Source organism: Coptis chinensis, chromosome 1, assembly GCF_015680905.1.
Source record: "Coptis chinensis isolate HL-2020 chromosome 1, ASM1568090v1, whole genome shotgun sequence".
In the NCBI taxonomy this organism is placed as follows: Eukaryota; Viridiplantae; Streptophyta; class Magnoliopsida; order Ranunculales; family Ranunculaceae; genus Coptis; species Coptis chinensis.
This window is the reverse complement of record NC_141456.1, coordinates 5360847-5381290: the sequence shown is the minus strand read 5'-3', so window position 1 is coordinate 5381290 and position 20444 is coordinate 5360847. Positions and strand designations below refer to the sequence as shown.

The window sequence follows — 20444 nt, the reverse complement described above, 5'->3', positions numbered from 1 at the left end:
TGTGGGCGTAGGCAAATTGTCGAACCACGATATATCCTTGTCTTGTGGTTGGTTCTCTTTTGCATTATTATATTTACTTTATATGCTTGTTAAATAGTTAATGAGAAGCGTTGGGATATTACTTGGAGGGTGTTGAAGTCTTGTCTAGTGTGAAGGATCGATCTTTGTGTAGGATTGATCCGTTTGTTGTGGTAACGCGTTGTTTCCGCAATTAATTATTCACAACAATTGGTATCGGAGCGAGGTATCTGACCCAGGATTTTTGAGTTTTGGTAAAGAACCATAGTGCTTTCGAAATTTATGTAGACAAGGTGTTCGATAAAATTCCCCGAGTGAGATAATTTTTTGGGTTATTGTGTGTGTGACTTGAAAAAGGGGCTCCCAAGATGTCAAATGCTAGATATAAAGTAGAGAAGTTTGATAAAGAAGCAAAAGAAAAGATGGTGAGGGTGATGTCGAGATGAGATGACTTCCACAAGCAAGTGGAAGCGGTAGTTGAAGAAGCCTTTAAAACATGTCACGTGCTACAATTGCAAAGAAAAGGGGCATTATCTATGTGATTGCTCTAGCCGAAAAAGAGTAACAAGATGAGTGGTAAGTTTGAGAATGAGGATGTTAGTGAAGCAAGTCTTGCTTCCGCCGATGGGGATGATGTAAGTCTTTTCGGTGTCACACATAAGGCGACCACATGACCGATCACGTGGATTCTTGATTCCGGGTGTTCCTACCACATGTGTCCAAATAGGAAGTGGTTTGCTACCTATGAGAACTTGAGTGGAGGTTCCGTTTTGATGGGCAATGACGTTGCTTGTAAGACGGTTGTGATTGGAACTATACGGGTCAAGATGCATGATGGTGTAGTGAGGACTTTAACCGATGTGAGGCATGTTCCTGAGTTAAAGAAGAACCTTATTTCTCTTGGTACCTTGGATTCCAAAAGCCACAATTTTGTGGGAAATGGTGGAGTCCTAAAGATCCTTAGTGGCTCTTTAGTCATTATGAAGGGTCAAAGACATGGAAACTTGTATACTTTGTTGGGTAGTAATGTTGATGATAAGTGAAGTAGCGCGTGGGTACATGTAGTGATGATTCCGAGTGCACAAAATTGTGGGCATATGCGCTTTGGGCATATGAGCCAAAAGGATTGTCCGAGTCAGTGCTTTAGGGTTACTTGAAAGACTTGGAGAAACCAAGTATGGAATTCTCGCGAGTATTGTGTCTATGGCAAGCAAAGCAGAGTCAAGTTCGGTACAAGCAAGCCACAAGACGAGAGGCATCCCGGATTATGTGCATACGGATGTTTGGGGACCTCCGTGGTGGCTTCCAAGGGAGGTAAACGCTATTATGTCTCATTCATTGATGATCATACTCGCTATGTGTGGGTGTATATGATGAAATCGAAAGATGAAGTGTTTGAGACATTTAAGAAGTGGAAGGCAAGGGTTGAGAATCGCGACGCAGAGATAGGAAGGTAAAGACATTACTGCCCCGACAATGGTATCGAGTATACCTATGGACCTTTCCAAGAGTTTCCGCTTAAGGAATTGCCGGACATTAATCGATCCAGGGGGCACGCCGCCAGAATGGAATGGCAGAGAGGATGAATAGAACTTTGCTTGAAAGAGCAAGATGTTTATTGTCTAATGCTAGTCTTGGCAAAGAGTTCTGGGCAGATGCAGTGGCCATGGCGTGTTACTTGTATAATAGATCACCGGTTCCGGCGATAGACTGCAAAACACCTTATGAGGTGTGGACAGGAAACCAAATTGATTATGGTAATTTTATGCGAAAGTGTTTGGATCTAGTGCTTACTACCACATGAATGATAGTAAACTTGATTCTAAAGCTAGGAAAGCAATATTCTTGGGCTATGCAAAGGGAGGAAAGGGATACGGATTGTGGTGTCTAGAGAACCACAAGTTCCTGGTCAGCAGTGAGGTTACCTTTGATGAGACTTCGGTGCTACTTTTAGCAGGCCGGAGAAGGCTGGAAATAGGGGTGATTCTATACAATCTCAAGTGATTGAGATAGAAGCGTCTGAGGATGCTAAAGAGAGTGAGGTTCTTAGTGAAAGAACTATTCAACAAGAAGTAGAGTTACAACAACCTGAGCAGCAAACTTTGGCTAGATCAAAGCCAAAGAGAAGTGTGAAACAAGTTATGAAGTACGGGCATGATAAGCCAGTGAAGCATTATGGTCAACCGGACTCGGTTGCCTACGCACTGAATATTGAAGATGATGAGCGCATACCTTCAAGGAAGCCGTTAGAGATGCTCATTCAGAGATCGGGTCGGTGGATATGCAGAAAATGGTGGAGGCTCGTGACAAGTTTTGTACTTGGGAATTTGTTTCATCGCTTGGCGGCAAAAGGGCTTTGGGTTGTAGAAGGTTCTCTATGGAGTTGAATTTCAACATTGGTTGGGGGTACTCCACAAATGGTGGAGGCTCATGCATTGTTGATTGATGCCTTTCGTAGGCATGGCCCTTTGTGGGCATGACGTGCTCTTCGTGAGCATGACACCCTTTGTGGGTGGCTCTTTGTGAGCATGACACTCTTTGTGGGTGGCTCTTTGTGAGCATGACACTCTTTGTGGGTGGCTCTTTGTGGGCATGACGTGCTCTACGTGAGCATGACACCCTTTGTGGGTGGCTCTTTGTGAGCATGACACTCTTTGTGGGTGGCTCTTCGTGAGCATGACATTCTTTGTGGGTGGCTCTTTGTGAGCATGACACTCTTTGTGGGTGGCCCTTTGTGGGCATGACGTGCTCTTCGTGGGCATGACTCTTTGTGGGTGGCTCTTTGTGAGCATGGCTCCTTCGAGGCGGTTGACTGCGAGTTCTGGATGGATGTGATATTGCTGGATGTGTTCGGCTCGGTTTTATGTGTTAAAACCTCACCGAGGTGGAGAATGTAGAGAAAAAAAGGGATTTTTCGCTTTTCACGCTTTCGAGCGCCGGCTCGCTCGAAGGGCGACCAGCCAGTTCCAAGATGTTTTGGCGACCCGGCCAGCAAAGCGCCAGCGCTCTTGGATTTAATAATACCAAGGCCAGTGAGAAGCGGCAGCGCCGTGTCTTTTTGCAGGCCTCATTCAAGAATCGCGATTTTTGGTTTTGGTATAAAAACAAAATCGTTTTTGAAAACCTAACTTTTCCAAAAAAAAGAAAGAAAGAGAGAAATTCTTAGTGAGTTGAAAGTGTTCATTCTTTGTGAGTGAATTGAGAGCTCTTTGTAATCTGTTACTACGGACTTCTAGTAAAGCTTGGATCTCGCCAAGTGTGGGAGGGCAAATTCGCCGGAACCACGATATATCCTTGTCTTGTGGTTGGTTCTCTTTTGCATTATTATATTTACTTTATATGCTTGTTAAATAGTTAATGAGAAGCGTTGGGATATTACTTGGAGGGTGTTGAAGTCTTGTCTAGTGTGAAGGATCGATCTTTGTGTAGGATTGATCCGTTTGTTGTGGGTAACGTTGTTTCCGCAGTTAATTATTCACAACACCTCTATAGTTCCATCTGACCATATTTTACTTTTCCTAAACTCGTCACTGAGTGGAGTATAACAGTTTTGTGTCCATCTTGATAAACAAACTTTTCTCGTGCTGATAATTGCTTTTCATTGATTCCTGCAGACATTAGTACGATATCAGTTGTCCGTGGTCGTGATTGTTTTTAACAATGGTGGTCTGTATGGAGGTGACCGGAGGAACCCTGAAGAAATTACTGGGCCTTACAAAGATGATCCTGCCCCTACTTCTTTTGTACCTGGTGCAGCATATCATACTGTAATGGAAGCTTTTGGAGGCAAAGGTTATCTTGTTGGAACTCCAGAAGACCTCAAGTTTGCGCTTGCAGGAATCATTTTCTGCACGGAAACCAGCTGTAATAAATGTCACCATTGATCCTTATGCTGGTGCAGAAAGTGGGAGAATGCAACACAAGAACTGAGACAAGATTTCTGATGCTGATAGGAGGAGGAATCGGAGCATATTATGCTATGAATATCCTGGCTTTTTACCTTGTGTCCTTTTGATTGAATACTTGAACGTTATTGTCGGCAATAGTTGTAATAAGATCATATGCCAGTGAATGTTGTCTTTATAGGTTCAGCTTTTATTTGTAAATACGAGCTGATTCATAGTTATCTACTTATCCTAATTATTGGGTTCAGAAATGAGAATGATCCGATTACAGTTTGTGTACGTCTGTAACTATGTGGTGCCGAGAAGGGGTATGCATTCAAGATTATCAGATATTCAGTAAGGATGCTGGCCATTTATTTTCAAGAGCTTGCCTTTATATATTAATTGGAAGTATGCTTGTCAATAATTCGCATCAAAGCATGTCAGTTAAACAGCCAGTTCTAGTTGAAAGTCTTGTGATGTGCGGAAATGCCTTGTAAATTACCTCACTGAGTATGCTCCAACTGAAAAAGATCTTAATCACCTAATGCTATGAGAACACATTGCAGAATTTCTCCATGTAATTGTTCAATTTTAGGTTGTACTTCGAGGGCATCATCAGTTACAAATACAATATAGCCCTAGGTCCACCATTAGATTTTTAAAAAGAAAGAATCACGTCTTTTTCCTTGTTGCAAAAGATATAATCACTTAAAATTTAAAGCATTTAAGTAGATAACAGAGGAAGCACAAATTAACACCCTAAGTAAGCAGACAGCAGTTCATTACACCAGCAGACCAACTGGTAGTTTGCCCACGTCTGCGCTCACAGGCATGTTCATGTGCTACGTTATGGTGTGCTACCACATTAAGATAAAGACAATCACAAACAAAAAAGAAGCTAGAGCCGGACTGAGTGCTAGACGGAGAAGTAGGATCCAGCAAACTCCTGCACTCACATCCAACCACCAGCTTCTTGACTCCCAGAGTTCATGCTTTTTGAAACCCTTTCCACAAGGTAATGATCTCTTTCTCTGGGCCTTGTACACCAGATTCCCTGCTTCCTGCATAGATAAATTCGATAGTCATTTCTAGATTATAGTGCCTTCATAAGAGAAAAAGCCATCAACGAAAAGCAAACAGACCTGATCTTCCAATTGTTGGCCGGGGACATGTAACTGGCAAGTGGATAGAGGAAGAAGGGGGTTAAATAATAGATATTAAGGTTTTGGTTTGTCAACGAGTGTGGATCATATGCGCTTCTTTGGAGAGCAAGTCTTCCTAATCCATTCTCAGAAAGGCTCCCCCAGCTCCCCATATACAACAAAACCCAAGGAACAAGGAGACCATCAATAAAACAAAACACTGGAGTTTCAAATGCTCTGGAAATCATCAGTCACCATGCCCATCATTTGCAGCAAAGCCTTCGGTAATATAAGATATTGGTGTCCTTCCAGCATTTGTTCAATTTTTGTATCAGGTGATATATGTCCTTGAACTACATTTCTCGAGCATTAAAACCAATTAGCCAAATCAGAACTATATATGCATCTTAATCTCTACATTTTGTCTGTATTGCCAAAAAAGAATGAGTAAAGATGACAGAGATTGGTCTCTTGATAGCCTGACTGCAGTCTGCACCCTGCAGAACCTTACGAAAAAATGATCCCAATCAAGTCTGTTCGTGTATGTGGAGCGCTTGCATTATGTGTCTATAGAGTCAACTCCAAGGAAGCAAATTGTTTGTTTCATGTTATTCTGCACTTTATATTTTCCTAAACTATTAAGAACACCTAGCTATTCAATATCTAGAGAAGGAAGTCTGCAAGAAGATCCAAAGATGCAGATTGAAGCAGACAAGACCAAAAAAAACAAAAAAAAGATAAGAAAAAAAAAACAAGCAGCTATTTTCGAATGTGACATACACAACTATGCAACATTGAGCTTTTCTTTGTTATATAGACGAAAATCACAAGACTAGCTTACTTGTAACTACATGGTTTGTACACGCTATGTATGAGGAGGTTCCTAGTTCCTACACACCTTTTATGCGATTTCTACACGGTTTCTACATGTACCAAGTATAAATCAATGACCACAGTAGCACCTCGATTGAGAGATAAAACAACTGAGCTGCTGTTGAACATTTATTCTATGTCATCTCAGCTACTGGCTAACCAAGTACAAGGGTTTACAACCCAGATCATTTGTCTATACATACAACGCCACTACAAGAAATGGAAAGTACAAGCAAAGAAAGACAATCAATATATTTACTTCAATAAAGGCGACTGTAGGTTTAACCAAGATACAAAACAAAACCAGTGTCCAGGCAATAAGTACTATAAGAGATTTCGAATCGCTTCCATAAACAACAAGATATATTTGCATCATGAAAGCACCACTAAGACAAGTGAACCCCTTCAAAAGTCCTAACATAATAGCTCTGCCAGCCATTAAAACAACACTTCATCACCATTCCAACACAAACTCGTATTGTGGGGATATTTTTTCCCATTTTTCACGCACGGAATCTTCCAAATATATAGGGATTTTGTTTCTAATTTCTATTCTATTCCAAGTTAAGTATTTAAGTGAAGTGTGTCTCTAACTGAAGTAGGTTTCCTAGTTAACGAATTACTTGCCATCCAAGCTAAAACCTCTAATAGGCAGTCTGACGTAAATCATAAGATTATACAAATAATATAAAAAAAGGGAATCTCCATCTTTAAACCCTCTCTACAAAACCCTCAATGAACCCACGAGAAGAAAAAAGACCCCGTCTCTCTTTCCCTACAATGAATCCACCACCAGCTCTAACTATACCATTCACTTTCCCACTAGTTCATTCAACAGTTCTTCCAGACCCATCTCGTTTTTTCACTCCAAATCTTCTCTCGTCACCTCTTCCAACCAACTCATTCTTCCAAAACTTTGCACTCAACAATGCTGAACAACCTGAATACATTCACCCATATCTCATCAAATCATCAAACTCTTCCCTAAGTGTTTCATACCCATCTCGTTTCTTCACTTCTGCTTTCATATGCCAAGTTTTTGTAGCTGATCTCACTATCTCAGCTGTGAATAATGGTAAAGATTGTGAGGTAAAAAAAGACAAAATCTCTTCTTTTAATGATCTTAGTGTTACTTTAGATGTTCCACCTGGTTTACGTTTCTTGTTAGTTAGAGGAAGTCCTTATATTACTTGTGAAGTTTGTAGTTCAACTCAAATTTCCATATCAACTATTCATGCCATTCTGTCAATTTCATCAAATAGTTTTGGGACTAAGCATAAGATTCACTTTAACAACAACCAAACATGGATTATGTATTCATCTTCACCATTGAATCTGGATTCTAGTTTGTCTAGCATCACTTTTAGTGGGTTTTCTGGTGCACTTAGGTTCGCAATCTTGCCGGACTCTGACCCCAGTTATGAATCTGTACTGGATCAGTATAGTTCTTGTTATCCAGTTAGTGGGGAAGCAGTTTTTGGGGAACCCTTTTCTTTGGAATATAAGTGGGAGAAGAAAGGATTGGGGGATCTTCTTTTACTTGCCCATCCTCTTCATGTTCAGCTTTTGTCTAAAGAGCAAGGGGGTGTGTCTATTTTGAAGGATTTTAAGTACAAAAGTGTGGATGGAGATCTGGTAGGTGTTGTAGGAGACTCATGGATGTTGAAAACTAAGCCGGTTCCGGTTACTTGGCATTCGATTGGGGGAGTACAAGAAGAATCCATCCCTGAAATAGTTTCTGCCCTTCGCAAAGATGTTAAGAGTCTGAATACACCAATAACAACTAGTTCGTCTTACTTTTATGGGAAGTTGATTGCTAGGGCAGCTAGGTTTGCTTTGATTGCTGAGGAGGTTTCTTGTCCTGATGTGATTCCGAGAGTTGAGAAGTACTTGAAGGCGAGGATTGAGCCTTGGTTGGATGGGACTTTAAGTGGCAATGGATTCTTGTATGAATCTAAGTGGGGAGGTTTAGTGACTAAACAAGGTGCTGTGGATTCTGGTGCTGATTTCGGGTTTGGAGTGTATAATGATCATCATTACCATTTGGGATACTTTCTTTATGGTATTGCAGTGCTTATGTAAGATTGATCCGCATGGGGTAGCAAGTATAAACCCTGCCGCATTCTTGATTGCTGATTTCATGAACTTGGATAGGCAGGCTAATTCGAATTATCCACGGTTAAGAAACTTTGATTTGTGGAAGCTGCATTCATGGGCTGGTGGAGTGACTGAATTCGGGATGGGCGGAATCAAGAAAGTACCAGTGAGGCAGTGAATGGATATTATGCTGCTGCCCTGTTTGGACTTAGTTATGGTGATGCTCGTGTTACTGATATTGGATCAACACTTGCAGCATTCGAGATTGAAGCAATGCTAACATGGTGGCATGTGAGGGAAGGGGAGGGAATGTATGAAGATGAGTTTGCTAAGGCGAATAAAGTTGTTGGCATGGTATGGGCCAACAAAAAGAGATAGTGGACTTTGGTTTGCTCCTCCCGAATGGAAAGAGTGTAGGCTCGGGATACAACTACTACCAATAGTGCCAATCTCTGAGGTTGTGTTTTCTGATCGTGACTTTACAAGAGAACTGGTAGAATGGACAATGCCAGCATTGAGGCTTAGAAGGTGTTGGAGATGGATGGAAGGGCTTTGTTTATGCATTGGAAGGTGTTTACGACAAAAAAAGGGCTCTGAAGAAGATCAAAATCTTGAAAGAGCATGATGATGGGAATTCACTTTCTAATCTACTCTGGTGGATTCATAGTAGAAGTGAGTAAAAAAGAGGCAGCACAAACTGGAGGGAGCTGGTTGGGAAATTTCTTTTTAAGCTTGTTTAGACATTATGATTAGTTGTGATCACTCCATCTGTTAAAATCTCTTACTTGCTTGATGTTATGCTTTTTGTTGTCTGTGATTGAGAACAGTATCACTTAGTTAGGAGGAAAAATATGAAATGTGAAGTTCGTTGTTATTAAGCTTACAATCGATAGATAAATATTTGACTGTCTCTGTCAGAAAACATCAGACTTTGTATATAACCTGGAACAAAAGTAACAAAATAAGCACGCAAGTGAAAATAGAGCTTTGAGACATTTGCAAGTGTCAGAACTTCACCTGTTACGTCTGCCTCATGTGAGATGTGGCCCTAATGAGTTATGTCCAAGTATCAACACATGATTTCTAATATAGGTAGTCCTTCCCATCTATTTGGCAGACGTAACAGGTAAATATAAAGCTTAGGGCGTCTTCAGGCTACTTCGATATCATCCATAACATCACGTTAAGTAATTAATTTGTTTAGCTTGAAAAGAAAGGCTAACAATCCGTTGTTATAATATTTACATAACCAAGAAAGTGTGGTTTATGAGGATTATGGGCTACTGAAGAAAAGAGCTTCTGTTGTACAGGGCAGTATGTCATTTAATTCCTAAAGAGCACCACAAGAACAAATGCATACAGTATTTACCATCAGACCTTCTAATACGCCTCTGGTTTTTACATTGGTGGTAAAAAAAATTCCAGTTTTATCTAGAGAGTGGCCGCATGTTCCTTGTCTTTCTATATATTGGAAGAAAGCGTCAGGTGAGCCTTCCTTACATCCCTGTTCTGAAAGGAATAAAACAACCAGAGCAGTACCTAACCAAAAAAGTCAGAAAATGTCATAAATATTGGAATATTTATACTACAAGAAGTGTATGTTCAAAACAATCTATAACTCAGACATCATTATCAACAACACCAAGAAGATTCAATCGCTACAAGTATCAGACTAAAAAAATTACATCGGGGGCACCTAATCACTAGAACAACATCATACAAAATAATACATCCAATAAAGAAGGAGATCACTAAGCATACCTTCATCAGATTAGATTCAATAACAGAGCATATATGTCACACCTGATAGTTTAAACAACTGATGGAAGTAATTCATTAACTCAAACTCAAAATAAAACATACCCTGTGTACTGCACTACTGCGTACTATAGCTAATAAAAAGAGTTAGTTATAGTGGAGAAAGTGCAAAATTAGATCAATTAGCACAGCTCAACTATAAATGTCACCATGAAGCTCAATGTAGCTGAACACTCTAGCCTACAAAACAGCGATTGAAATTTTCCACGAGGAAAGCAGCTAACAAGCATGATTTTCAAAGCACTAAACAGTAATTAAATTTCAACCTTAACAGCAGTAACCATGAAGGCTGAAGACATTCAAGTACTAAAAATGAATGAAAATGATCACACGCACAAAAACAACAGCAAGCACACAATAGTCTATATTAGGTCCAAGAGCACATAACAGCCAACTAGTAGCACCAAACTCTGACGTAAAAGGCAAATTTTTACACCTGAATTAGAAAAGGAGAAATATGCACTTAAGGTCTAGCAACACAGACCAGAGCATGTAATACAGGAACAATCTACAAGAACATTCGCAGGGCCGGCTCAACCTTATAGCAAAGTAGGCCTCCGCTTAGGGCCCCCAGAGCCCAAGGCCCCCCACAATATAATCCATCCATTGTCCACTACTCCACTATTGATTTATTAGTGGGGAAATAAAGAAAAAAATTAAAACCAAAACCCACTATTGTTTTTCATTTATTTTTCACTGTTGGATAAACGCTTTTATATTGGCAAATTGGAAACCATAAAATCACGCTAAAGTAGTGTTAAACACTTAAACTCCTTCAGCCTCTCCTTCTAACAAAAAAATAACACACTTCAATACTAATTAAAGTTCTTCATCACCCCATGACAAATAATCAAGATATATATATGCCAACAATTCAATCTTACATATATCATTTTTTGCCTTCTATATGATTTTTTCTATAATCTCTCTCTCTCTCTCTCTCTCTCAATATTTGTTTTATTTGGTGTATAATTATTCGCAAGATTCTCTCTCTATATTCGCAATTTTTGTTAAATAAATCTATTGAAGTTTCAAATTTGTGCTAAGACTATTCAAGAAAGAAAAAAAAGATAAAGTTTGGATCATATGAAATAACGTGAAACAAATCAATAACATGTGTGAGAAAAAAAAAAAAAAGATATAACAATTTTATTTGTTAAAGTAGTGTTAAACACTTAAACTCCTTCTGGTTCCCTCTTTCCCAATGAAAAAATAGCACACCTCCATAACTAATTAAAGTTCTTCATCACCCCATAATAAATAATTAAGTATAACATCAACAATTCAATCTTACCTATATCATTTTTTTTGTCTTCTATAGTTTTTCCCTATAATATCTTTTCTTTCTATATTTGTATTATTTGGTGTAAAATTATTCTGCATTCTCTCTCTCTCTCTCTCTCTCTATTTGCAATTCTTTGTTAAATAAATCTATTAAAGTTTCAACTTTTTGCGAAGACTATTCAAGAAAGAAAAAAGAAAAAGCTGGGATCATATGAAATAATGTATACAAATCAATAAGATGTTGTGAGAAAAAAAAAATTAAAAAAAGATCTAACAATTTTTATTTGTTAAAGTAGTGTTAAACACTTAAACTCCTTCGGGTTCCCTTGCCTTCTCTAACAAAAGTAGCACGCCTCCATAACTTATTAAAGTTCTTCATCACCCTATAACAAATAATCAAGTATATATAACGCCAACAATTCAATCTTACATATATCATATTTTTGTCTTTTATGGTTTTTCCCTATAATCTCTATTTCTTTTCAGATTTGTTTTATTTGGTGTATAATTATTCTACATCTCTCTATTTGCAATTTTAGTTAAATAAATCAATTGAAGTTCAAGTTTGTGTGAAGACTATTCAAGAAAGACAAAAAGAAAAAGTTGGGATCATATGAAATAACGTAAACAAATCAATAAGATTTTGTGAGAAAAAAAAAATAATAAAAATATATATATATATATATATATATATATTTGTTATTTTATTTGTTATTTTGTTATATATATAATATATTTTGTTATTTTATTTGTTATTTTGTTATATATATTTTGTTATATTTGTTATTTGTTATTTTGTTATTTGTTATATTTTGTTATATATAAAAATATAATAATATATTTTGTTATTTTATTTGTTATTTTGTTATATATATATAACAAAATAACAAATTTTATTAGTATATATTAATCATAGAAGATTCCCGAACTTTGCTTAGGGCCCCGATTATCTTGAGCCGCCCCTGAACATTCGGCAGGGTGGTCGGGAGAAGGCAAGACTTCATGGTACGGAATGCACATGCAATCAGAGTAGGGCTCAGGATGGACAAATAAGATCATGTGTAAATCCAACTGTTTCCCAGACACTTTCAATAAGAAAGATACCAGGTTCAGTAACAACCCAAAAATTTCAATAACAACAGCTACAACATTTCAACTTTAAGGGAGTCCAAACAAACCAATATTTAATTATACTTCTCTCAAGTAAGCAAAACATCGTTGTAAACGTATTTAATGACAATAAACCTCCAGAAATGTGTTGTGGAAACAAAAAACACTTCACCAACTTTCAATCAAAGAACATGAGATCTACGGAAGCACTGCGAAAGACTGGTCAAGCTTTAACAACACGATCCAATAAAAACATCACTGAATGACCCTACAGAAACAACATAAACGAAATCCTACATTCTCATATTTTGGGTTCTATTTAATACCATCGCTATGTGAAGGAAAAAGAAGGTTTCAAAACACCATGTAGACCTGTACAGATTTTGGACTCAAAATTGTGTTGCCATAAACATTGTGGAACTTAAACACCAGCAAGTCTCCATAAACCTGTTAAACTTAAACTTTTCCACCATGCATGGATCATAGAGAACTGTGTACTTTATTTGGGTTCCTTCAAAGTAAATCCCTCTGAAATCCGGGTTTAAGAACCTAGGAACAGGTTCAGAATCAAAAAAATCTCCGGGCCCTCCAAAGAAATCCGGCAGGCAAAGGCTCAGCAACAGGAAACCCAAAATCTCCAATATTATTAAATCCCCAGCTAGGAACAGCTCTAAAATCTGGCAAAAGTTCAGGCAAAAGTCCCCAGCCAGGAGCAGCTCCAAAATCCGGCACAGGTTCAGACAAAAAGTGCCTTTTGCCTGAAGCCGGATTTTGGAACTGCTCCTGCTGGGAATGGCAAAAAGAGGTCTGTTGAGGGAGAGAAGGCTATTTATGTAAAGGTGCTAGTTCATAGGTTCATCCAAAGGTCACGAATTAGAGACTTGTAAGTTAGGGTTTCTCAACGTGTGTACTTTGTATAACCAAAAGAACATACTTACCCCTTTTAATAGGGTGTCTGCTCCAAATTCGTCCTTATCCATGTATCAAAAGTTTTATGAAAATTGAGTTTTACATAGTATTTGCAATATAATTAACATATTATTCTTCAAAATTCAACTAAAGATTGGTTTGTCTATTCTTTATTTTTGTTAATTTTTTCTTTTAATTATTTATGAGAATCCCTCATCACAAATATTATAATTAATCCTGATACAAACTACTAAGATGCTAACTTAGTAAATAATTCTCAGAAAACTTTTTATTTTTTTGATGAGAATTTTTTTGAAGTCATTAATATTTCAGATGTGGGCTCGGCCTGATGATAGTCTTCTACCCCCTACAAATCCAGATGATGCCAATATAGAACTGATCAAGCAGACACTTAGATTGTGCCCCATATCAACACTGAGCTTCCTGATGAAACAGCGACAGGTCATGTACAGACTGAAGCTACCAATCAGCTTAGTACCAAGGAAGCAGAAATTTCACCAACTGATGCCCTCATGGAGGATGCCACTGGTGTGAATTACCGAGAATTTGTTCTCGGACACTGGGTTTGCTAGAGAGTTGGTGAATTGGACATTGCCAGCTTTGGGAAGAGAAGGGGTTGGAGAAGGATGGAAGGGGTTCGTTTATGCACTACAAGGAGTTTATGATAAGGAAGGTGCATTGGAGAAAATCAGAAACTTGAATGGGCATGATGATGGGAATTCACTTTCGAATATGTTGTGGTGGATTCATAGTAGAAGTGATGGAAAGGAGGAAGGACATGATGGAGGGAGATACTGCTGGTTTAGACACTATAGTGATCACTAAAAATTTGAATCAATATTATGTTTTATGTTATGTTGCCTTTTTTCGGTTTTGTGATTTATAAGCTGCTTGGAAAACTATGATAGAATAAACTCCCAAGTTATAATACTCAGTTAGTATCACGGAGAACACATTATTTCAGTTCTTACTTTTCTACAGTTTGTTTTCGACTACAGTAGCATTAGGGCTATTCCTAATAGTATTGGTGGGCTTATGTCTTTGTTCATAATGGAAGTCTGTTGTGCATCTTATAGATGATCGCTTATACATTTTTGTAGTACAACTGTAATGGACATGATTAATTAACTTCATTCATCTACTTTCTTCTGCTGATGTTATCATGAATCAAGGAAATTAAATTGTTTTTTGTTACTTTAGGAGTTGATATTATTTAGTACTTTGTTGTTGGCGATTGTCACTTCAGACTTTGTATATAACCTAGAACAAAAGTAACAAAATAAGCACGCAAATGAAAATAGAGCTTTGAGACATTTGCAAGAGGTGCAACTCAGACATGGATAACAACTATTGGGCCATAAAAGGCCCAATTAAAAATATGTCCAAGCCCACCACACTTTTTCTCATTTATTCTTCAAAAAAAAAAAAAAAAAAAACTGAAAAAAATGGCAGCAGCAAGTAGTTCCATCTCGTCTCCACCATCATCTCTTCAACGAATTTCTCGTTCTCGCACTCAATCTTTCTCATTACTTCCAACATCGAAGGTTGGTTTCTCCACAAGAATCCTGATGACGACCGTTCATTGTCATGCATCATTGAATTCTAATGAAAATGGATTTGGTTCCTCAAAGAAATCTTCTTCTTCTTCGGCTATTGATTTTCTCACCTTGTGTCACAGTCTCAAGGTACGATATATATATTCATTTTCTGTTTTTTTAATTTTGTTTTTGTTCTAGTTTGTATTTGCATGTAAAAGGTGTTTAATATAAAACTCAATATACTTCTCTATAAGTTTGGCATGTGAATAAAAAATTTATTTATATCCAAAGAAACTCTCTTTAGTTACTATGGAATTGCAATGGTATATTATAAGCAGTACACTATGGTGGGAACCTTTCATTATTATGTATGGCCTCTTTTTTTTCCTTCTCAGACTACCAAAAGGAAGGGATGGATTAACCACGGGATAAAGGGTCCTGAATCTATTGCTGATCACATGTACCGCATGGCATTGATGGCGTTAATTGTTGGCGACCTTACTGGTGTAGACAGGGAAAGGTTCAATTTACATAAATTGTGCTAGCCCGTATCGTTATTAACGTGTCTTTTTATATATACATTTTTATCTCAAGCATTTGTAATTGTTAAAGATTATGAGGAGCAAAGTAGTTCTTTTTTCTCTTGTCGGAAATGCACCAATTTCACCAATGCCCGCAAAATGGCTAAAGAACACTGATATCCAAAACTTTTGAGGGCTTTCAGTCAGCTTTGAAGGGAAAATTGTCATTCAATGTTACATTGAAATGAATTGGAAATTGGAAAAGAGATATTTAGATTGCTAATTCAGGTCAAAATACATAAGCAACCAAGGATAGTGTTAAGGCTTGAGAGTGCTTATGGCCTTAGCACTAGTTTTGCCTTCAAAAGAGAAGTAGTATGCAGGATTGGATATCCAAACGCATGCTTTTGGTTGAGATATATTCTCTAACACTTATCTTAATAAGGGAAGATCTCTTCTATACTTTTCTGATATTCCCGATTGAAAGCTAGTCAGATTGAACTTGGGTTTAAAGTTTAATGGACAACTATTCTATTCTTAAATGATTCATGCACTTAATCAATGGTGTAATTAGAATTTTGAGTATTGGGATGCTGCTGAAGTGGTAAGATAAGTACGTTCAGAGTTTGTCCAAAGTTTTTTCAGAATAAACTGAAAAGGTTAATACGGAGTTGATTTAGGTGCTAGATGGACTATATTGTCAATTTTTTGCCTGTCCTCTCTCTCTTGTGGATTTGGAAATATCTCTCTCTATTTCTAATTGTATTCTTTATCTATTTTAGTTTTAATATTTTGATACTCCCCTGTACTTTCAAGCGTATGTATCTTCCTCAATTTATGACTAGAGAAGTTAACACAAGAAGAAAGTAGAATCGGTTTAATACCTTCTTATCTGCAGATTCGTCGACAAGTATTTCTTTAATAATATTTCTTTGTGATTGTTATACCGTTCTAAATATCTTTTTGGAATTAGCCTTTGTTATGTGATAGTTGCTGATTGCCTTTTTATATTGATTTAAACAGGTGTATCAAGATAGCAATTGTGCACGATATAGCTGAAGGTACTGTAAACACAGCCCTTTTCCTTACTGGTCATTATTGTTTTTTTAGTTCATTACTATGTTATTGTCTTTGTTCCCTTTTTATTAGGTTGGTTGTCTAGTTTGTCATTAAGGGGAGGTTATTATGACACTTCTGGTGGTCGCCAGTCTATGAACCCTCGAGAGATGATTATATGGGCTGTTCTTTCTGAAAATGATTGCATCATAATACATTATGGGGGCCATTCTCACAAGAATGGTTCCAGCATCTCAGAAGATGGTTCCAAAACAAAGATTGTGTCAGTCTGGGTATTGCAATTATCATGAACTAAATGGTACCTTTGATGTGGTTAAAAAGTGGGGGAAGAAACTAATTGTTTGTGAGGATGATCTCCATATACGATCAAAGTTCTATCACGTTGTTCTTGAGTTGTATTGTAGAACTAGAATAAGTAAAAAGTCCATAAGAGCCTCAACATCTGATGGTTTTATAACCAGATCCAGGATGAAACCTTTTTTTTTTAATTAAATGGAAGTTTAGGTAGGTTAAGGTTTATCTTCTTCTTCTTCTTCTCCCTGTCTTTTGAGTTGTATTTTTTCTTGCAATAGAATTACTAATTGTTTCAGTTCCTCAGGGTTTACCATTTTATTTACAAGTTATTATGCCTGTAATAAGTGTCTCCTGTAATAAGTGTTTACATTTACTGACAAGTATAGCATGCACCTATTCTAGTTTTTCTGGTGATCGGAGTCTGAGATGCACGTTTTACTTATGTAGCTATTGTTGGAGATATCACCCCCAGAGATGGTATTCCTAAGGAAGAAAAAAGTCGGCGGGAGCAAGCAGCTTTAAATGAAATGTGTGCAGTTCTTGGCGGAGGATTGAGGGGTATTAGTTGATGCTTATTACCTTACGTTTTCCGAGCCCTGCATTTTGTTTTCTTTGAATCACTAGATTTTTGTTGCTGAAATGTTTTATTTTCTGCAGCTCAGGAGATACAAGAACTTTGGGCAGAGTAACGAAGAATAATTCTTCACTAGAGGCAAACCTTGTGAAAGATTTTGACAAAGTAAGTCCTCTTTTATTGGAACTCATCAATCTGAAATTATATTTGATATTTGTTGGCCACGGATATTGTTTGTCTTCACATGTTATTTTCGAGTACTTGGTTGTCATGGCAACATTTCTAACTTAGGGAGAAAAAAAATTGTAATGCGAAAACTCTTTCAATGGGGTGGGTCTATTTGGATTTTAGTAAGAGGTTTGAAATGTTAAGAACTCATATTTGGGTGGGACATTCCATATCACTGTGCTTTAACAATAAAATTCTATGTTTCTCGGAGCACAAAAAGAACAGAGAAAAGGCCTAGAAAGTGATTTACGATTTAAACGAGTGTAGTGTAGATTTAGAACGGCCACTTGTTTGGCTGGTTGTTGGGTGTAACGCTTTCAAATATTGTGGAGTCAGTGACTCAGTAAGGTGCCTTGTCACCTAATTTTGGATGACCAAACAGTAAGGATTGTTATTTGTACTTTGAAGAAAGGGAAGTAAATCACAAAAGGACAATCCATACCACATGATATATATTTTTTTCAGTTCTATTATTGTGGCCATATGCTTCCTTTCTAATTTGAACTCTAATCCAGGTCGAAATGATTCTGCAAGCACTGGAGTACGAAATGGGTAAGTGATTTTTCAGAGTAGTGTTTCCAAGCCTGTAAATCTTAACTTTATCTAGTCAAATATCTATATAAAGAAGAATATATAATTTTCTGTCACGGCAACTGTTGGGGCTCCAATGTGCTTTTATATAGTGTGATCATGTTGTCTCTGTATCATCTTGTTGACTAATATGTAAGCATGCAAACAAGTTCAAGGGTATAATTAATTCATATCAGACGTATATATGTGGAAATAAGTCGTTTTGATTTAGATGGGGAAATAAGTGGAATGCTAATTCTTGCACAACATCTCAGTTAAACTTGCTTTACTGGACACTATGCTGATTTTGACCATGTAAAGTACTTTTTGTGAAAAGTATGAGTAGATTCAGGGTAGGAAAGTGTATTGGAGTTGAATACGGGTACATCTCAGAGGAGGAGAGTAATGTAGGACCGTGTACAAGTAATACGTTGCTGATTTTGGCTCGACATATTTTCTGGAAACTGGTGTTTGAAAGATACAATGAAGTATCATATCACATACTGTTTGTCTAATTTGTAGATTGGCCAACTAGAAATTTCCAGCTTTATGTTAACAGTATATATTCGAAGTTTCGAACCTAACGTGGACTTCGTAGTCTTATCACTAACGAATTTACAGAATCTACCTAAGCTAGGCAGATGGATAGACTTGTTTCCCGCCGCTAGGTAGAGCAAGAAACAAAAGAAAGTAATCTTCTTTAGAATACTTGTAATTGCGACCTATGAGGACAATATCGAGTAAGCACTTAGAGCCGAGAGGTCATACTTTTGTTTAGATAACTTGTAATCACAAGTCAAAACTAAATGTACAAGCATGGTTGGTTTTTATTACAAATGTTTGAAACTACCATATCTTTTTTTAATAGTGTTGTCATAATAGTTGTCACCATGTATCTGATGCCACGTTTATCAAAAAAAAAAATTGTATCTGATGCCACCTCTTATCTATTTTTCAACTTTGCTTTATTTCATTCTTTAATGTATTTCATCGTTTTGTCGTTTCTTCAGAACATGGAAAAGTCCTCGATGAATTTTTCTTATCCACAGCAGGTGAGTCATAATTCTCTTGTTATGTGCACAGATTGAATGGATGGTTCGGCTAAATTCATTTTCTTCCGATCTCCCTTGTTCGTTATTCTAACTCCTGGTCATCTTTCAGGCAAGTTTCAGACTGATATCGGAAAGAGTTGGGCAGCTGAAATAATTTCAAGAAGAACCTCAAAGTTGGGTGACAAAATATAAAATCTTTCAATGCGGTAACTCATTCACATTCCATTTAGTTATTTTTGCATCACTAGTTTTTTGCTGAGCCGCAGTTCATCCCAATACTGGAGTCCTCATTTTCTAATTTTCCTTTAAACTCAAAGAACCTTGAATCAAACTTGTGTCTCAATCCTTTAAACATTCCGAAAGCAAGCCAGCATGTGATGCACTAAGATTTTTTAACTTCACTGCAAGATGACAAATTGAGACTTGTGGATACACGGAAGCACCGTTTATGGCAACACCTGAAGGGTAGGCGGCAATAATTTTTCCTTTTGAAGGTGAATGTTATGATGAAAAAGCAGCCTTCTGGCATTTGTAATTTCCTTGTTTTGTTCTGAAGCAGAAAGGAAACTGAATACCAGCTCATTATGCAATAGCGTACATCTGATAGTTCTACACTGCGGAAGGAGTTTTAATACTAATAGTTTAGTCGTGTTTCAAACCTGCGAGTTCGAAGAAACCATCCAGGTCTTTGTTCCTCCTATATTTCTTTTCATTACGACATTCATCAATTTATTTTCCTATCTCTGTAGATCTTTCCTTAGATCTATGACTTCAAATGTCATCATCTTATAGAAGCTAAATGTTGCTTAAAAGGTTCTAGACTCTACAGTTCAACTATATTAGATTCAGTCTGGAATACCCCTTTCTGAGACTTATGATGCAAAAGTAAAAACTTGAATAGCTGTTGCAAATGGTGGACTTTGTAATTTTATTTTACACCATTTCTTTGATCATCGACTTAAGATGTGCCTTTGTACTAAACTAAAATGATTCAATCAACATTGTATTTAGTTTGCAGAAAAGAGGAATAAGTCGGGAATGATGGAATGATAGTAATGTGATCTTAGAACCTGAGTAGTCATTTGGCCCTCAATTTAGCATGTCTGGTCGGTCAGGTGCTTAGACGTAACTCTTTTTAAGAATTAAATCTATTTTTAAAGAACCAACCCAACCACAAATTATGAGAAAAAGCGTATCCATTTTGGTCTAAGCGTATCCCTTAGAATCTCTTAAACAATTTTGAGGAAGTGGTATTGGTTATGGGGTCCCCAAAGGCAAACAAGAATGCCTTCATGAGTGGGTGAGAGAGTTGAGAGTTGAGAGTTGAGAGTTGAGATTCTTTTATCTTTTTATCCAATAATCTTTGGAAACAGCCAAACAGGAGCTATAGTTTTGCGAGTGGTCCTTTTGGAAACATCAAACGTGTCCTCT

General features: G+C 37.3%; 2 pseudogenes across 1 annotated transcript; both read left to right on the top strand.

The window, feature by feature from the left end:
• The first annotated feature begins 6656 nt into the window (after window positions 1-6656).
• LOC147521594 (glucan endo-1,3-beta-D-glucosidase-like) lies at window positions 6657-14122 on the top strand (annotated as a pseudogene).
• A 459-nt stretch (window positions 14123-14581) lies between these two features.
• Window positions 14582-19825, top strand: LOC147521593 (uncharacterized; annotated as a pseudogene). Its single transcript, XR_015203464.1, has 8 exons — window positions 14582-14844; window positions 15093-15217; window positions 16242-16279; window positions 17037-17147; window positions 17247-17328; window positions 17907-17943; window positions 18972-19013; window positions 19123-19825. The product of XR_015203464.1 is annotated as an uncharacterized LOC147521593 (transcript).
• Window positions 19826-20444: the final 619 nt, after the last annotated feature.